This window comes from Aulostomus chinensis, chromosome 11 (genome assembly GCF_037954235.1).
Source record: "Aulostomus chinensis isolate RoL2024-O1b breed Wild chromosome 11, RoL_Achi_v1.0, whole genome shotgun sequence".
In the NCBI taxonomy this organism is placed as follows: Eukaryota; Metazoa; Chordata; class Actinopteri; order Syngnathiformes; family Aulostomidae; genus Aulostomus; species Aulostomus chinensis.
Genome location: NC_141330.1, coordinates 7,213,641 through 7,232,296, shown reverse-complemented (window position 1 = coordinate 7,232,296; position 18,656 = coordinate 7,213,641). Strand labels below are relative to the sequence as shown.

General features: G+C 41.6%; 1 long non-coding RNA gene across 1 annotated transcript; it reads left to right on the top strand.

Moving 5' to 3' along the window:
- Nucleotides 1–292: 292 nt before the first annotated feature.
- On the top strand, nucleotides 293–18,288 carry LOC147253040 (uncharacterized). The gene is made up of 3 exons (XR_015118403.1): nucleotides 293–371; nucleotides 15,100–15,281; nucleotides 15,976–18,288. It is a non-coding gene; the product is annotated as an uncharacterized LOC147253040 (long non-coding RNA).
- Nucleotides 18,289–18,656: the final 368 nt, after the last annotated feature.

Genomic DNA, 18,656 nt, shown 5'->3' with positions numbered 1-18,656 from the left:
TTTGAAAGAGTCGGAGATCTGTTGATGCGCTGACGCCAACAAACCACGCCCCCTGACACAAACAAATCACCTTTCGAAATTCGCCGCCTCTGAGGAGCAAGCGGAGAGGAAATAAACAGTTACTATTTCAACGCCAACATGTCAAAAAGACAGTTAAATTTGCTGTTTTTTCAAAAAGAAGGAAGAGTCGCATGACGCTCAAAACGAGTCAGAGAAGCCTCCACAAGCGGCGACGAGGGCAGCTGCAGCGGTCATGTTGACGATCAAAGTCGGCTGCAGCAGGAGGCTAGCGCCGCCACAGCTAGCCAGGTTCACCTCCAGCTAGCCAAGCCGGGTCTAACGTGATGTGGGGTGTCTTGGACAACTAAATGGTGAGCATACCATCTAATAATAGGCCGCCGTGCCAATCTTTGAATACCGTTATAATAATAATGGAAGATTTGTGTGATTTATTGTGAGCTCTCTTTTGTTTGTTTTCCAAGTTAGACCTGTTGAGAGACGAATTGCTGACTGTAGACTCTAAGTCCCACCTGTGGTGATGTGGGCATTCACCTGTGCTGCGCAGAGGAGGTTAAATAGCTGTGAATTACCGTCATAACATTGATACTATGGATATTATTTGAAATGGAGGCTTGTAAGTCCCACATCATGGCAAGTGGGCATTTGTATGTTGTTTTCTGTGTACGCTCCAGGACCTGTGCCCCTCTCTCACCCCTGAGCTGTCATATGTACTTTGCGTTCCGGTACCTTATGATTTACAAATGAAGCACTGCCCAAAAGGAATGCTGCTGTGCATATCTGTGCAAGTGAATTGTGTCTATTTGGTTTTGTGGATGTGATGAGACCTTGTCCTGCTGGCATTGCTGTTCCGGCTCAAACAAAGAGCAGGTCTGTGTGCCAGGATGTGCAGAGAAAGCCACCACCATCTAGAATCCCTCTTCCCATCCAACCATTCAGCGGAATGATTGACAGAGGCTTACCAAGACAATATCAACCAACAATCCACCTCTTGCTCTCGCCTACTCGAAAGGTCTTCAGCGGTTCCAAACAAACAGTGTCTCTTTGTTTGTTCGTTTTACAGAATGTTTTTGCATTCTGGGCCAGTATTTGATTGTGGTTTGAATGTCTCAGCGCAACTCTTTAGCTTGGAATGCAGGACTTTGAAAGCTCGTGTTTAGGTTCATAGAGACATCGCCGTTTTCTTTTTCCCAGAATAACCGCTGACCATGGAATACAGAGTCTCCCAAGAAAAGAATGGCAAAAGTCTCAATTTAATGTCCACATCCAAACGAGGTACTAGCACCCGTAAACACACAAGCTTGGACAACAAGGCGACCAAAACCCTTGAGACGTGTATCTCAGGAAGGAAGGGAAGACAAGATTGTGTAAAGGAACTGGAGCTCCAGTCCCAGTCCGATAGTGTGATCTTGAGCAACCATTAAGTGAGACAGTTCCAACCTGGTGGAATCATAAAAATGTCCCGTTACAACGGTAGGAAGTTTTCGAGAGCTTCAATTTGTTGCTTCGATGCCATTTGATGTGGAAGCATTCAAGGCAAAAAATGAGAATTGCAAAAAATAAGTGTGATATTAAATGATAGTCCGCAGTTCAACATTATGTCAGTTACATGAAAATCGGTACACGCTGAGGAAAAATATTTGACGTAGTGTTCTGGTTAGCGTCCAGAATAGAGAAAAAAGGTTTGTCGTCTCAAAGCTTCTTGATGAAATTAATGGTTTGGAGCAAACATACTTCTGCAACTTCCTACAGAGATTGTGAAGCTCTGAGTGTGTGTGTGTGCGTGTGTGTGTGTGTGTGTGTGTGTGCTCGCAGTGCTTGCATGTGTTTAAAAAGATTAGCTACTGAAGGGTGTGTGTCGCACCTGAAACACTCATCTGAGTGAATCAGAGTTAGTTTGGTCCAAAAACAGTGATAAAAAAGTACCCCCCCCCCCCAAAAAAAAAATTCTACAAGAATACTCAATCAAAATACTGTAATAACGTTAGCATATAATAACTTTAGCAGCAGCTCTACTTTTGCCCCACCAACCCAGGCATAATTAATAATCTTCCATCTCTTTAGAACTTTTATCCAAACACTTAAACTGGGGTCTGTGTTTTGACACAAATGGATAAATACACTACAAATTTTTTTTTTTATAAAAAAAATTCCATTCACATTTGCTCGCATAACTGACAGAGAACAGTTGAAATAATGACCTCCAAAGTTTCATTTCCACTCCTCTTGGTGTTTCCAGGTGGTGTCGAGGCTGTTTGTCTTTCTTCTGTATTCTGACATGAGATATGAAAACGTTCCTAATTCTTACCCGCCCAAATGAATAATTTAACTTTTAACCTACATTATTTCTGACAGCCACATGATTTATCACCTCTGTAAACATTAATCGCCAGTTTCATGCTTTCTTTATTACAGCAGGAGGTTCTTTTTTGCAAAAAATTATGTTCCCTTTTTTTGAAGGAAATAAACAGTAAAGCCAGGTACAAGTCGCTGCTACGTGAGGCTAAACCAGGATAGAGGATGTCCACCACACCCCACCTCTGGCGACAAACTGATGAGGGACTTAAACTGGCTACATCCGCTTTTTTATACACTTTGTGAATAAAAATACCCTCTTTTTTTCTGTCTGAGTTTTAAAGAAAAGCAAGCAAAATAACATTTTATTGAAACAGTGTCAAGTGCCAGATAATCCCTGATTAAAGATCAGGTCCAAGTGTCAGTGAGTTATTTATTGCCGCCGTGTTGGTGGTATAATGAGGAGAAAAGCCACTCCACCTGAGAGGCCGCTGCCATAATCTTCATAGTAAACACTTATCATGCATTCGCCATTGATTAGGATGTGCCTCTCATCAATCATCAGAGGCTCGTCTGAGCAGATGAATAATTATGACATCTCAGTCAAGAGTGCTGATTAGAGAAGGGGTGGGGGGCTTCCGGTAACAGTGAGCATCGAGGTGTGCAGGAGCTTCTTCTTCATATCGTCTGGTTGATTTGGTGATCACTGCGGTGCTAAGTTTGCTTGCTGACATTTCTATTAATATCCAACAATAGTGCAGCACAGGTAATTATCTCAGGCTGATGCAGCGTGGAAGTAGACTGTCTGCAGACATGTTCGTTTAGATATACAAACCATTGTTCCAGTACTGGAGAATTATCTGTCCATCCATCCATCCATCCAGTTTCTACCGCTTACCCTGTTAAGGGTTGTGGGGGGGCTGGAGCCTATCCCAGCAGCCTTTGGGCGTGAACTTGAAAAGAAGCCGAAGTACAAGAGAGAACCCACACAGGAACAGGGAGAACATGCAGACTCCACACAGAAAGATCCTGTGCCCGAGCCGGGACTCAAACCCGGAACCTTCTTGCTGTGAGGTGACAGTGCTGACAACTGCACCACCGTGCCGCCCCTGAAGATACAGTTGCAAACAATTTAGTTTTTTGCATCAGAACACCAAATATTTTATTTCTGGCCTAAAAAAATTGTAATAATAGTTTTATTCTTCAAATATATCGATATTTTTTGTTATTTATCTGTGATAACTGCTACGATAGTTATTTTTGAAATGCTTGGGGGTTTCAAAGGTAAATCGCATCATGAGATTTGTTCTTATAATTGACATCTGAAGCTCATGGTAATGGTCCTTTTTTTAAAGGCCACATCCAAACATTTGATCCTATCTTTTTCTGATGTGTAGCTAATGCATTTCTTTCTTACATCATATATAAACTGCTGGTTTTTGCACATTATCCATCATAGCATAATTTCCTGTATGTCTTGTCTAATAGTGTGCTGAGAAGTTACAAAAAAATGCTGAGACACATGGAGTTTGTAGGACCGCTGCACTACATTAAAGATAACATATGTTGTATAGGTCTCTTTCCTTCTGTGAGTAATGGTAAAATTCTGGCCTTTCCTCGAAGGATGTCTGTGAGTGCACTTATCTGGCAAATATTAAAAATAGATTACGGGGCCATTCGGAGGTAAGTGGTTCCATAAGCAGAATTGATGGTACCAAGGAGTAACATGAAGACTGCCTACATCACCTTGAGGGTCTCATCCACTTAATGATGCAATGTGCCACATGCTTCCCTGCTGAAGAATGGCAACCATTCTTCCATGGGCTCTGATACCCCACTTAAACTGCTATTCCAAGCAGTTAACAGGAGCACCGGGACCCACGTGCAGACAGCTGGAAGGCTGACAAAGGGGTGTGGGATGGTTGGAGAGTAAAACTCCTCATCTTTTACATAATGAAAAATGCCAAGGGCAAATGAAATGTCTTTGTTTTCCTGGAAAGAGTAAGCTTTGATGGCAGGAATAGGCCAGGCATCAGTTTTAACTTTAGTTTTAACTATTCATTCAAGGTTACCCATGTTAAACACATTCATCCCACTTAATCATTCACATGATATTTAAATATGGAGAAACACAAGCACTGGGCATCATTCATAACACAAGCACACAGAGATTAGATCTTTAAATCATTTGTCGGATCCACTAAATTGTGTGCAAATCCCATTCAGAATATAACCTATTTGGTACTGTGGAATAAAAACCCAAAACGTTTTTTTAAAAAATGATTTCATAATAGCTAAAGAAAATCCTTCTGTAATTTTTTTTTTCATTTGCATTGTATCCATTTATTTGTATTAGAGAAATACATCACTGTTGGCTAATGTTTTTGGATTTTGACGATCAACTTTTAATGTTTCACCACAAAATACTGAAATATTGATTTAATGCGATAGTATTTTTATGTAGTATAATAAAGTATTTTTAAACATTAACAAAGATATGGAATATTGTTTTGAAATCCGAGTAGTACTTTCTTCCTTCATCTGAATTTAGCTGAGTTGGCTCATGGAGGTTTGTATTTTCCGTGTTGTGTATTGCAACAGCACTTGCTGTGTCCTGACAGGTTGACAAATATCAGGGAAACACACTGACTTAATGATTTGTTTTCTATTTAATTATTGTTCAGTGTCAAGAATTGGTTCAAAATCTCTTTCTGATCGTTTGTCAGACACCTGAAGCCCTTTTACAAGAACATAAGACAATGAGGATTTATTAGCGCATGTCTCACAGGCTCAGAAAAATTACTCCTCAAACGTCAAGTGGTCATATTGAATTCATCTTCGTCTCAGTTGTGACAGATCAGGGAATGTGCCTTAAACATCTGTCATTCTTTATATTTCATGTCTAACCCTTTTCCATGTACCTGATGTGAGCATGTAACTGTTGGAACGTGATGCTATTTCGAAGACAAAAGCGTGAGGGACCAAACTTTGCTGTCCTTTTCACTTGCCAGCAGGGCCACACCGGGGACGCAGGGTGGAAGGAACTTGTGTGTTACTTGGGTCAGGGGAAATAGTTTGAGGTGATAAACGGCTGCAATGTTAAGTTAATGAAGAGAGACAAGGAAGCTGAGAGAGAGCAGACCTCGAAATGTCTCACCCGCAACAATCTTAACACCGTCACATGCAGGTAGACAGTCTCAGCCCACCATCATAACTGCGCATAGAAGAGTCTCATAGAACAGATGTGATTTTCACATGGTAAACATGTGAAATGTAGTTTTGGAATGTTTTGTGGTGTCATGTGTGATGCCCGTGTGCATTCCCACGTGAAAACTGTGGGATTACACATCAAACCAGTATGAATTCCCATGTGAAGCCCATGAGAGTAAAGGCAGAACTCTATGGGATTTATGTGGAACTGGGAGACCAAACAGGAACCAGATCTTTGTCAAAATGTGTGTCAGTACCCTGCACACTTCTTCACTCGTTGAAAAAGTTAAAGTGAATTGTTGAGAATGTGCTGTATTGTGGCATTTGACAAATTTCCAGATGAATGACATTGTTTACCATATTTTAGTAGAGATATAAAACGAAAGTTCCATGCATGGTTCACATGTTAGAACATGCATACTTGCAAACATGCATCCTCTACACTTGTCACTGAGGAAATTAACGCAGTTTTTTCTGTAAAACTACACAGGCAAAACTCACAAAGCTGCTGCAAGGTGAATATAATAATCATTTCCTATCCTGTACTACAACACACAGGACAGTGGCTGCCCATGTTGCTCCATTACGTTCACAATGCTGAAGCTAATATATGCAAATACAACTTAAAACTGCCCTCAAGCTTTATCGGGGGGGGGGGGGGGCTCATGACCTTGACGAGGTCTACATGGCCTGCAATGTAATTTCCTATCTCATTCCCAGCATAAATGATTATGAACCGTCTGGAAAATGATTGTGACGGCAGGGGAAAACAACAGTTTACTTCTCTCATTAAATAATATCTCCAATAAATAGGTCCTGCTCATGTATTCTTAAAGGGATAAGGGTAATTACTGTCTTTTTAAGGCAATAACATGGTTTGTAAAAGAAAAATAGCAAGTGAGATGTTGCAGTTATTCACATTGTTTGAATAGAAAATTTGTATCGTTATTTCATTTTGAAAACATTAGTGCCCAGCACATGTTTTACTACTACCACTGAGTAGTTTGCCAGCAGAACAACACAAAAACTGTGAATCTAATTTTCGCCATAAATAGTTGGGGTGTAGGATGAGCCAAGGAAGAATCCTTTTCATTTTGTGGCAGCTTAGTCATTGCCTGGTGGCAACAGGAAATGACACGTTTGTTTTATTTTATTTCTTTTTTTACACATTGCTGTATTCCTTTTAGCTCGACCCGGTCCATCTCAAATGTGAAGCACCTTGAGAACTTAGCGAAGGATTAATATGTACAAGACCGTGATTTTCTTGCTGTAAGTAGCATTCCAGTGGCAATTAAGTCATATTGCCACCAAGTCTTGACAGGGAATTGATAAAAATTACTGGGTTGTGATGCACATATATGTTCTCTAGCACCACCTAGTGGATGCAGGAAGTGAGATGTCCCCCACAGCGCATTAGCCTGCCTCTTCATGCAAAATCCAAATATTGGATTTAACCTAATGAGCAGCCACATGATATAGAGGCAGCTCTAATTAGGGTATTTTAGAATTAATTGTAGTAAATCCACTGTATAATGACCGTGGAAATAGTTATTTCCTTAGGACCACAATCTTTTTGTATATTCCTAATCACCTGAGTTTAACGTGCTTGGAATTCTCCTCTGCTTGCTAATTAACATTGATGAAACACCACATGACTTACAACCAGACAAATGCTTGCCACAGAGGAACATTATTCATGATGGAATTACATAATCATCGAGAATGAGCTGGCAAGATGAAATCACATTATTCCTAAATCTGAGCCAACAGATACTTGCTGATAATGTTGGGTAACAGCGTGAAATACTGCAGGTTTTTTATGTTTACAACTACATTTGAACACAAAATAATTGCAGGGGCGGCACAGTGGTGCAGTGGTCAGCACTGCGGCCTCACAGCAAGAAGATTCTGGGTTTGAGCCCCGGCTCCAGCACAGGATCTTTCTGTGGAGTCTCCATGTTCTCCCTGATCCTGTGTGGGTTCTCTCTGGTACTTTGGCTTCCTCCCACAGTCTAAAGACATCAAGAGGGGACGAGGCTGATTGATACTCTAAATTGACCGTAGGTGTGGCTATGAGTGTGAATGGTTGTCTATCTATATATGTTGGCCCTGTGATGGACTGGGGCCCCGTCCAGGATGTACCCCGCCTCTCGCCCGATGGCTGCTGGGCTAGGCCCCCCCCCCCCCCCCACTACCCTTAACAGGACAATTGGTAGAAAATCGATGGATGGATGGAAAATAACTGCTAACAATGTGTTAACCAAAAACTTGCATATCATGATGCAGAGTAAACACAAACCACTTTTGTTTCTGTTAAATGTAAATACAGTGAACAGGAGCATCTACAGTATTTTTCTGTGTTGAGTAGAAGTTCCATGTATGTAGCAGATGTTTCCCAGAGCTGAAACAGAATGCACTCTGATGGTGGGTTTGAATTCCCTCTCCTCAAATCTCCCCCTCCTTCCTTCCTGCCTCCTCATTGACAGTCAAGTCACATTTGAAACAATCCTGAGGCAATAATTGCCATAAACAAAAAAAAACCCTGTTTATCTGGTCGGAACAGCAGTCCCAATGAATACACGCTGCCGTGCGGAGTGAGAGGAAAAACGTGAAAGAATGAAACCTTGATATTCATACAAAAGAATGAAATCAATTTGAACCAAATACATATCTCTCTTTTCTCTCCCTCTGTTTAGTGTCTTTGATGCTCTGGGTAAAAAAATAATGGTTCCTGCACTTTTGAGTGTACAGGCAGCACACCCTGTCTGGTTGATAATTATAGATTAGCTCGGCACTGACATTATCAGCCCCTCGCTAAGCTGTTTTCTAATTATGTGAGGAGAGATAGAAACCTGGTGCTACACCTCTAAGAAGTACATGAAGTTCTTAACATGGTAAGTGAAGTCTCCTGATGTTTCAAAGCTGGATAATCATGTATCTCACTGTGCTAATTTGTTTATGTACTGGTAGTGTTTAGGTATGGTTAGCCTTTTTGCATGTTTCCTTTTGAGTAATAAAGAATACAAACTCACTCAACTCCGTCATAGCAATTTGAGCCATTCTGAGCCATGCCTTGAGGGTTGTTTCCATCCATCCATCCGTCCATCTTCTTCTGCTTATCTGGGGTCAGGTCACAGGGGCAGCAGCCTAATCAGAGAAACCCAGACTTCCCTCTGCCTGACTACTTTCATCCAGCTCCTCACGGGGGATCCTGAGGCATTCCCAGGCCAGCTGAGTGACATAGTATCTCCAACGTGTCCTGGGTCTTCCCCGAGGCCTCCTACCATTTGGACATGCCCTGAACACCACCCCAGGGAGGTGTCTGGGAGGCATCCTGACCAGATGCCCGAGCCACCTCATCTGACCCCTCTTGATGTGGAGGAGCAGTGTACTCTCTAAGCTCTACTCTGAGCTCCTCCCAGATGGCAGAGCTTCTCACCCTATTTCTAAGGGAGAGCCCAGCCACCCTCTGGAGGAAATTCATTTCAGCTGCTTGTACCTGCGATCTTGTCCTATTGGTCATTACCCAGAGCTCATGACCAGAGGCGAGGGTAGGAACATAGATCGACCAGGAAATTGAGATCTTTCCCTTTCGGCTCGGCTCCCTCTTCACTACGATGGACCGATGCAGAGTCTGCAGAGGTGGTCAAAAAGCTCCTCAGTGGCAGGGCCCTGGGGTGGATGAGATCCGCGGAGTTCCTCAAGGCCCTGGATGTTGTGGGGCTGTCTTGGTTGACACGACTCTTGTCCTGGTCATGGAACTGTGGACCAGCTCTACACTCCGGCGGTTTGGAGGTTCCAGGATTGGGTCTCTGCTTTTTGCAGAGGATGTGGTCATGCTGGCTTCATTGGGCCATGACCGTCAGCTCTCACTGGATCAGTTTGCAGCTGAATGTGAAGAGGCCGGGATGAGAGTCACCACCTCCAAGTCTGAGTCCATGGTTCTCAACTGGAAAAGGGTGGAGTGCCATCGTGGGGTCGGGGATGAGATCCTGCCCCAGGTGGAGGAGTTCAAGTGCCTTGGGGTCTTGTTCACAAGTGAGGGAAAAATGGATTGTGTGATCGACAGGCCGAGTGATGCGGGGTCTACTAAGTTTCCATCATTTTTATTTTGTTCAAGGTCTGAGTAAGACTGTCTTCACCTCAGAACATGTGGGTCATCCCAAGTATCTCATAAAATACAGCCAGAATACTTATATTTATCCATACCTTTAATTTATATTCAGGAAATTTATTTCAACTTTCTCAAGGTGGTGAAAGAAATGACAATGAAACTGAAAATCTTACTTGGAGGTTTTTAAAAACAATAGGTCTGAGAAATGTGCTTACAAAACACGTTTCAGTGTTTGTACAAAACCAATTCTGAACTAGACTTTCAATTAAGTATTGTCTCAAAATACTTTCACTTAGTAAATTGTTTTTTTATCTTTCAAGTAATCACAAAAAGGCATCGCAAAGGTATTTTTTTCACCGCTGCATCACTTCATCATGACAGTAGAATGCAGAAAGAGCCAGCTAGGTATAGCTTATACATTTAACTACTACAAAAAATCAACTACAAAACCATCCAAAAACATCACTTTATGAAACCTGAGACACATCATCCCGTATAATCCACGTCTTCTCCGTCCAGCTGTTTGTTTAGTGATCCACAAACACTTTGATTTGAGCTAAAAACAAACTATAACACATTTAACAAAGCAGTGTTGTACTGGAGCGAGTTGGTTCAGTTGAATGCACCAGGGGTTCGCACAACCGTGAATGATAAGGGTTATAATTTGATTGGTTTGGTGGATCACCGGGCGTACGGCTGGATATAGTAGATGTGGATTGTACCAGACGATGTGCTTGAGAGATGGTAGGGGGATGATTTTGAACGGCTTTGCTGCTTCTTTGTTGCTGCGGCTGTTTGTAGCAGTAAGTTGCCATCAGTTTCAAGCTAAATACGCATGCCTGGTTCTTTCTGCATTCTGGAGTCACAAAGAAGAGATGCAGGAGGGAAAATACATCTTGGTGAGCTCAAGACTCCTATCAGTGAGTACAAAAGGAAAAAAATACTTTGGGGATAAAGTATCATTTTAACCTCAGTGTGTCCCAATAAATAGTCATCATCTTAGGCTAGAAACATATTCTTATTCAGCTATCAATGGAAGTTAAAGAAATTAAGTCCAGGAACAAGGAGAACATTCGACCTGTGTTGCCAAGGTACCCGTATCAGTGCAGCAGTTTATGGAGACTAAATTACGGTCAAACACTGTAACAAAATCAGTGACCCTGGACTGGACCTGTGCGTCTGCTGCTATCTTAATGAAGTCATACACAATTCTATGTTGTCTTGATATGTAAATGTATTAAACAGGACAATTCTCTCACACTTGAAAAGTACCAATTTGCCTTAATTGCATCTGAATTTAGTGCAGAACAATCAATTCAGAGCAATGAAGCAGAACTAACAGACCATGCATTTTATGTGGAATCTTTATAGAACTGCACCTCTACAAATAACATGCCAGTAGGTATCGAGAGTGGGAGCCAGGAGAGCCCTTTACATGAGAGGTGAAATTACATTTTTGTGACATTTATTCCCTCTCCAGTGTTGCACAAGGTTCATTTGGTGGTGCCGTGGGGCTTGTTGGTTTCCACGGTGGTGATGTGGGGGTCCATTAGAAAAGACTTTCACTTTACTTGTTGGAAAAAAAAAATAGCTAGCTTGTCAAAGCCACAGTTGTGAATTGCTGGGTGTTTTAGGAACAAGCCTCTGTGGGTGGCTTCAAAGTGCACTTTATCACCCCAGGGAGTCTGAGAAAATCACTTAGCAGGACGATTGCCTTCGCCTTTTAGAGGAGCACTCATGGACAGAGGTGGTGGAGGAAGGACATGAGATTCCATGACACTGAACGCACAGGCCAGGTCATAGGAATGTTGTCGTATTTTGTTGTATTTTACACTTACATGTCCCATCAGAGCAGTGGTGATCGGAGCAGGAGAAGGGGAGAACACGACATATAATTGTTGAGAAGGATTTTATGTGAGCTGTAAAAACACTTCATACAATACAACAGTTGACAAATTGGACCGAACATGTCTGTCACACATTTTTGCTGTTAATTAAAATCATTTATCGCATCAACAAGGGGAGCAGAGTTAGAGGGAAAGCTGTGCCATATTGTCCAACATTTCTATCTGCTCCCGGGGAATGGCACTTCATTAGGTGGCATCGTTAGGCCGAGTCCTCGTAGCCTCGTTGGATGAGCAAGAGACGCTGCTGGACCAGTCCCAGGGTCAGAGCATTGCTGTTGGAACATCTGACTGCAAGACAATGATGAATGCCAGGAGACTGAAGCCCACCAGCCATCTGGCGGGCTGGAGACGCTGATGGGAGCGTACCATCGATCTGTGTCGTGTCTACAGGCATGGAGCCAGAGATGTGGCTAATGACAGTCTTTCCGTGATTTGTGACATTTTTGGTTGGATAATACATGAGAAGCCTCTGTCTAAAAATGTTAAATTAAGTGAAATGAGCTTCCTTTTTCAACAATAAAACTTTGAATTTCACATAATATTTTCTCTATTCTTACGGAGAGAAATGCAGCGACCGTGATGTTGGACTAATCTGAAGAACAAGTTTCCAAATAGGAAAATTCACATGAACGGCCACAACGAGGCAGCTCATTTTACAAAATGATCTCCAGTTTCCCAAATTGAAGCCTTATGTGCAGAAAAATGACAGACAAAAGTCAATGTTTGGTAAATGTTCACTAATTTTATTACTAATTGATTTGCTGAATATCATTGGGTGATTACCTATAATATGTTATATGTTGAATGTTAACTGCTGCCTCTGGAGTCAGCTAAATTGGCTATAAAAGTTATTTATTTGCATGAACCCTGATAACAAGTCAGGCTAAAACATCAAATCGGTGTTGTTGAGTGTGGAAACTGATGTCTTATTTGACGCCTGTACCATCCAAGTCGTTTCCACAATAAAACCTTTGGAAGGCTTCAGAAACGCAGACTTTCTGACGTCAGATGAATGCAGCACAACCATCTTTATTTCAGGCTTACAATTAATCAGAGATAGGATAGAAGTCAAGGACACAGTCAACATTTTGCATTGTAGTTAATGAAGCCTCGGAGAGCGCACCTCTGTATTATGGCTGTATTATTATTCTGTGAGAAAACGCAATTTATCTCATCACTTTGGACAGCAGTTATTTACTCTTCAAATAACCATAGTACTGAATAGTAACAATATTGCTTTAGAATACTATTGTTTAACATACATTTAACATAAATTAAAGAGATGTTGAGGCTGTATTGAGGAGCACAGTCGTATGTATAACACATTGGTTCATTTCCAGGGTGTCACGACTCAGCTTTTCACTGAGATGAACAGGTAACCCCTCGGTATGACAAGCTGATCCTCTGTATCTATTTGTTATCATGCTGTTAACCCCCCCCCCCACACACACACACATTCTGGCCACTGGGATGGCTTTTTGACTTTTACATGTGACTAAAGAATATATATACAATTATATGCCAAATTTTGGCAACTTATCCAACTTCAACAATAAACACTTGAACACAATGAATCAAAAAAATTGGGAGAAATTCAAATAGTAATAGATGGTATTAAAGTGACAATTACATCAGCATGCAAGAAACATAGTTTAATCCTGATTTTATGAGGACAGAATGAGCCCTTTGTTCCCCGTGTTGAAAGTGTAGCTGGATCCTTTTTTGGCCACATGGGGAGAGGGGACTTGGAGAGCAGAGAGGAGGATATTAGCCTCTCAGCATGGGTGAGCTGACTGAGCCGGAGAATTCAGGAGGGAAGAAAATGTCTTTTTTATTACCGTGCATCATTTTTTGTGTCTGGCAAAATATTCACGCAAATCGGCATATTATTTTCATGAATGCTGCAGATGAATGGATGCTGCTACTCTGTAGTGATGTGTAACAGTCAGTAAAAACTCACGTTTTTTTTCCTTTTATTCCTTTTATTACATTATGTGTGACAACTTGCGTGTTGACAGTTAAATGCATATGACTGAGAGTGAACTAATTTACATTGTGAATTTATCACTAGCAGCAGCAGGTTCATGACATGATTCAGGCTGCAGAGCATTCCAGAAATATTTTGTCCTTAAAAAAGTTCCTTTACTTGACAACAATCGTGACAGGAATCATGTTTTAGGTTGGTCAATCGTTTGTCCCTTTCCTGTGTGAACATTCTGTAACAACTAACGGGATCCTTAATAAACAATATTACAAATGAGTTGAGGGTACAACTTCCATTTTGGTGCAAATGTTACACTTGGACATGTAAATAAACGTATAAGAATTGCGTGGTGAAGGTCGAGTGACTGCAGCAACACATTATTTTAGTCATAACTCAAGAAATCACATACCAATTATGACGGCACTCCACAACAGAAAAAAAAACCTGTATCGTAGCAGTGATCGATCCTAAAAATATTCACCGATATTAAGATGCTAGCTGATTTTTTTTTATCTGAAAATGTGTTGTGGGAAGAAAAACAAGTCATATACGAATGTTCATTGTGACTGTGTCTGAGTTTGCATGTTTGTGAGTGTGTGTTACTGTTATTACCAGATACCAACATGTGATTTGGTTTTGTTTTTTTTAATGCAGGAAGAGTCTGAATCTGGTGATCTGTTTAGTTTGGAAAAAGTGACTTCCAGTATGAACCGCTGTTACTTTCAGTCTTCTATCATAAAACAGACGCAGAAACAGATCATTTCTTGGTTGAGCAGAAAAAACAAAAAAAAACAATAGCATGAAGAATGTGACACCTCAAAAAGAGCAGTCTGATTTTAGGATCTTTTGGAGAAGTCTGTCCTCTTCACTTCCTCCCCCGAATAGCAATCAGCAGAGAGCGCCTCCTCTTCCTCTGGTCATCCACCGCAAGCTCATTGTTTTATTGATATTGGACTTCAAGTGATTGACACTGTACCATTGCTCTCTATCCTCCACTGCAAGCACCTCAGTGTAGAGACGTTGTTTAATAGATTGTAAAAACAATGGGAGTCTTTGGTTTCTACCTGCTGCAAAACAGCAGTAGGAACATCTGTGTGTGGCTAATGTGTTCTAGCTTTAGATTTGTCACAGGCGCTGATTTCAGTATAGAAATAGAGAAACTTACAAAGTCCTCCATCCAGAGAAAGATGTATTCCACAACAATGGGTGCTTGCCTCATTCAACAACTGTGCAAAGTTATACACCAACCTCATACAAACACAATCTGGCTTTGCAAGCAAAACACATATGGTCAAATATGAAGGCTTTGCCATGTGGTGCTAACAATTAGGTTCGTGGAATTTGGATAAAAGTGAAAGATGAGCACAAACAGATTTCAGCTAATGTGGATGAGAAGGCACTTTTCATTTTTTTTGGAGGCAGCTTCTGTTTAGAATGTAGCAAGACTTTTAACTGCATAAAATGAGGCTCTGTTTTGCATTATGAGATTAGAGTTTACTTAAGTACAACCTCTGTTTACCCTGATAACCTGACAAGTTTTATGTAAATATCAATATCTGCTTCCCATCCAGCAGTGACAAACATTACCTTGGCGGAACATCAGAGACAGCATGAACCACTGTGCCCTTGCATCCAGGAAGAAGCTAAAAGAAGCAGCAAAGCATTTTCTCTCTTTTAAGAGTCATTACATACGTGGATTAGAGGACAAATTCCAGGAAAAGCATTAGCAATTAGACGTCCAGCACCCGTCAAGGTATGTAATTATAGGCAATGTGTGTGATTAGGGTAAGAGGTTCAATGAATTACATTAACATACTTTACAAAAATCACAAGGGAGAGTCTACAAGACCCTAAAAGAGGCAGAATGCGAGTATCGATCCCCCCCCAATTGAAATTTATTTGGTGGCTGCTGAGCAATGAGGGCCACTGCAGCGGCTCAGTTTCCAGACACAAACAGCTGAAAATTCTTATGTTGTTGTTTGCAGAAATGTGACATCCTTCTTGATTTCCTATAACAACAAAATGAGCAAATTCTGCGGGTCGTATGTCATCAAACTATTTCTGCTCCATACAAATGTGGTTTGTAAAGCACATTTCATTATAATGTTTCACTCTGCACAAGTTCAGCATTTTTTCCCTTCACCTCAAATCATCAGGAATTTCTGCTCCGTCGTTATACACTTGCCTGCACAAGCAAACTCGAGAGGGTCACAAGCATAAAATACAGAGGACCAGAAAAAAAGTGGAAATACTTGACACTTGTATATACTGGTAGATTTGAATAAAGTTATTAATAAATCAGTTCAGGTTGTGCTTTGTCCTCAAAAGAACTGGCAGAGCACTAATTGATGGGAGAGAGTGATAATGTTATCTTCCCAAGTAAAGTTGCCTTCATTTTTGGGCTGGGTTGATGTCAAAGTCTGTCAATGTGTGCGTGTCTGTTGCAGGGTTGCCTGGCAGAGCCTGAAACGCAGCTGTTGGCTTTAATCGACTTTTCGGATAGGGAAGATTTTCCAGTTCAGGGACACACACCTTCAAATCGGCTCAGAAGCTTGCTGGCAAGGAAAGGAGCCCCATCTCCATGGTCAAATGGCACCCTGCAACCCGTCTGCTGACGTGCTGGCTGGGAAAAGGGGCTGGCAGCGTTCACACGGCAGTCTTTTACGGTGGAAGAACCTAATTGCACAAGGCATCTCCAAACCCCACGGAACTGGCAGCTGTCCACACCTTTCCCTTGAGCTGGCTTAGAGGAGTGCATCACTCATAGGAAAATCATGCTGGAAGCACAAACCAAGGGTTTTTCGAAAACTTCACCTGAAGTTTGATTTTATAAATAGTCTCTTTTTCTGCATTCCAGCTCCACTTTCCACTGCAAACTTCCTGGGACTGGAAATATGCAAAGCAACATGCTTAAAGTCTAAAAGTTGCATAATAATATATATTTAAAAAAAACTGCAGGTTAGAAGACTGTTTAGAAAAGGAAATGCGTGCACTGATGATTTCTTGTCCTTCTGGATGCAGAGTGGCTGTCTAGCATCTTAAAGGTCGCCAGTTTATTCCCGCTTCCCTCAGAGACTGCATCAAAGTGTCCTTGAGCAAAATACTGAACCCCTAATTGCTCCTGATGAGTTGGTTTGCAACTTCATCTTGTAAAGCACTTTGAGTACCGCTAAGGTGGGAAGACGTATAAATGCAATCCATTTACCATTTATTTTTTTCTGAAACAAAAACGAGAACAAAAAGAAAATCCTGCATGTGATTCATGAAGTATGCACGCAATGACTAATTTTGTTCTGACCTTCCAGGGGATGAAGCTTGTTTTATCTTAAATTGGACAAAGCGCAACCTTTTCAATAAACCCGTGGAAGTGCAGCATATCATTTGATAACAATAGATTCAGCTTCAAGACGCAAAAGGGAAGGTCAATGCCACTAAGGGCAGGAAATGTTTCTTGTAGGGTTACATTGTTCTGCCCTGAGTGGGCTACATGTCCTAACAAATATGTAACATGAGATCCGAAACACTGAACAAAAAAACGATCTGTAGTCAGTTACATTACTACAGCGTGCAGAGGGCAGCGGCCAGTCACTAACTGACAAATGTGACCCGCTGGTTGTGGTGGATTTTGAGAGCAGCTAGGATTAGTCCCAAGCCTCTGGGATGCTTTGCTGGACTTTGTGGGTGTAATGCCTGGAAGCTGAATGTGAAGCTACAGCACTCACTACTGGTGGCATTTCACTATAAGCCAGAGGAAGACCACAGGCTTTCCTTAAGGGATTTGCACCAGAAAAAAAATGAGTCAGGCTGGTTTGCAACCCCTGGAAGTGGCTGTAGAACAGAGAGGGAAATGTGAAGTGCTGCCATGAAAAATCTATCACCTTACACTTTGCAATGCATGTCGTACAGTTATGCAGAAATTGCTTGAGGTTGGGATATTGTGGCTTGCATAATGATTCCCCTTTTCTTCTGTGTTACTCTGCCTTACGTACTTGTTCTGTGTTGTACCTTCTTTTCACACATAGTAAATACACGCCAAAGCTGCTCCAAAAAAAACATATTTATTGACAATGTCATATATATATTTTTTGTCTATCATTTTTTTAATCTCAAGCTTCCTAGAAAACTGATAAAGATGGTTGATGGAGCTGCCATCATAGACAACGGGCGAGTTGCACAGTTTGTGCTTTATTTCTGTATGTGTGTGTAATGACAGTGGCAATATCAACAGCAGAATGCTGACTGGTTGGTGTATGTCCACCGAGGATGGAGGGCCATGATATATCACCACAAGACAGGCCAGACTCACAGCTGCTGAGCTGCCCAGATTGCATCAGCAAAGAGCGGACTAAATCCTATCAGACAAGTCAGTGAAGGGAGAGGAGTCCGCCGTTGCGGTGCTGAAGGAAGGGCAAGTGAAAGCTATTGAACAGGAATCAGGTCACAATGGCGCAGGGACAATTTACAAAAGATGTGTTTTGAGGAAAAGAGTGATACATAACAGGAAGTAAAGTACAGAGAGGTCGCGGAGTTGATCATGTTCTGTAAAACTTCATTAAACTTTAGTGCTGAAGCATCTCATGTTCCCCCATGCAGGATTCCACATGCAATCCATTCTAATAGCAGTAACATGGATGAAAGAACCAGCCGCGCTCCTAAAAATGTCAATAAAGTGCATTCCAATTTAGAAGAGCAGAAATCAGTCTGTCGGTTGGTGAGTGCCATTAATCTGAATCCTGTTTTTTTAATTATGGGTAATCAACACAGCAATTGTCTCTGTCAATTAGACAGGAGTCAAACTACCCGCTAACTGCAGCTGTCAGCACCAACCTGCTCGGTGGATGCTGGGAGCATGCCGATTAGAGGCAGCCAGGTTAATGAATGGCATTGATCAAATATTCTTCACTGAAATCTTCGCTGCAGGTGAACACTCATGGAGGCCTCACTCTGATGTCAGAGACAAAGACGATTACAAACAGCACGATGATGTCATCATGTGGAGAAGTGTGTCTCGACAGCGGCGTTTTAGTTTGAATCAGTAAGCAGTCTTGACTTGGACTGTTCAATGGATGTGTGGGACTTCCCTTGACTTGGTGAAGCCTCTGTGCTACTTAAAGCTGATAACTTACAG